Source organism: Scardinius erythrophthalmus, assembly GCF_964197995.2.
Source record: "Scardinius erythrophthalmus genome assembly, chromosome: 5".
In the NCBI taxonomy this organism is placed as follows: Eukaryota; Metazoa; Chordata; class Actinopteri; order Cypriniformes; family Leuciscidae; genus Scardinius; species Scardinius erythrophthalmus.
In genome coordinates, this window is record NC_138225.1 from 41,769,513 (window position 1) to 41,771,025 (window position 1,513).

At 38.7% G+C, this 1,513-nt stretch overlaps 1 long non-coding RNA gene across 1 annotated transcript; it reads left to right on the plus strand.

Moving 5' to 3' along the window:
• The first annotated feature begins 282 nt into the window (after nucleotides 1–282).
• LOC308690809 lies at nucleotides 283–1,221 on the plus strand. The gene is made up of 3 exons (XR_014030200.1): nucleotides 283–365; nucleotides 439–500; nucleotides 577–1,221. It is a non-coding gene; the product is annotated as an uncharacterized lncRNA (long non-coding RNA).
• The last annotated feature ends 292 nt before the right edge of the window (nucleotides 1,222–1,513 follow it).

The window sequence follows — 1,513 nt, forward strand, 5'->3', positions numbered from 1 at the left end:
GCTCCCCTACTCCCTGAGCACGTTATATCAGTTGAAGAGGACTTCACTGACAATAACCGCTCATTTGAAACGCCCTGCAAACGTCATCAAAGAAAGTCAACGACGGGATCACGCAGATTATGATATAACATGATTGTAGCAGATTGGGAATTTCCCTTTGTTTCTCCCCCTGGTGGAGAACTGAATTATCTGCCCAGTAAATTTAGTGGTGTCAGGTAACCGTCTGGTGACTAATTACCATGATTGCACTCTAAATAAAAATGCAGCATTCAAATGGCTGGGGATGTTACTTTTTGCATCCTGGTTGCCTGTTCTTAGTGGAGTCGTGTGGTTCGGGGCATTTAGTCTGCTCATTGCGTGATCAGGTATGTGAATGAGCGGAATATGGAATGTGATTTTATAATATTAGTGTGTAATTTTATAGTTTGTGTCCTGCAGTCACTACACAATTTGAGTGCAGCGAGAACCTGTACAGTCGTGTTAGAATCATTGAAAACGCAGTGAGTATGATCTCTTTTCTGGTGGATCGTTTCATGTTTATAAAAAAGTTAATTTCACTGCTGTGTATGCGTGCAGGTTGGAAGGAACGTGCATAACAGGCTTGCTTCCAGCTCTGAGCGGTGTAAGCTTATCGTTAATGGCAAGACGCACGGCCCCGGATTACGCTGCTGTTTTGTTTCTATTTTGAATGTTTTATTTTCATTAATGTTTTTGTATTGTGGTACTTTCTTTAATTGTTATAATCTGTATGATTTGATTTTCTTTCTTTGTTTATATAATTTGTAATTAATGTGAGCGCTCGGGTCTCCTGTGGCCAATGGTAAAAAAAGGGTACTTTGCCCACCTCTCTTTTTGGGGGTATTGTGTTTAACACTTGAGTGTGAGTTTCTCATTCCCTTTCTAGTGTGCAACACCAGTGTGAGTGGTTGGTTGTAGTGAGCGATTACTGTTTGAGGTGGGGCAGGATTCTTTTTCCCTGTTAGTGTCTTTTGAAGACCCAAGTGCTGCCCGTAGTCTTTAAATCTTTTCTTTTCTTTATTTTAAGTACCTTTTTTTGGTATGTGTCGGTAATGTAAGAGGTAAATGTATTGATGGTACTTATTAGTGACTGTCATGTGCAAGAACCTTTTTCTGGAATGTGTCAGTAATGTAAGGGGTAAATGTATTGAAGGTACTTATTAGTGACTGTCATGTGCAATAAAACAAATTGTTTTAATTTGCAGAGCTGTCTCAGTCCTCTCTGGAAAGAACGAACCTGGGGTTTAGATTTTCTGAGTACTAGTATATCCTGGGGTGAAAGTCCCTAGGTGGCGTAGTTGGCTACTGTTAAGACTTTGAGTATCTTCATGTGAGCTTTTGCTTGTCTTAGTTCTCATCTTGCTTTCCGCCTGACCATCGTGCCACATAAATATATATAGGACTACATTCATATTTAAATTTTTATTATTATATTATATATTTACAATTATATTGCACTATTTTACAACTACCTAAAATAAAATCACTTTACTTC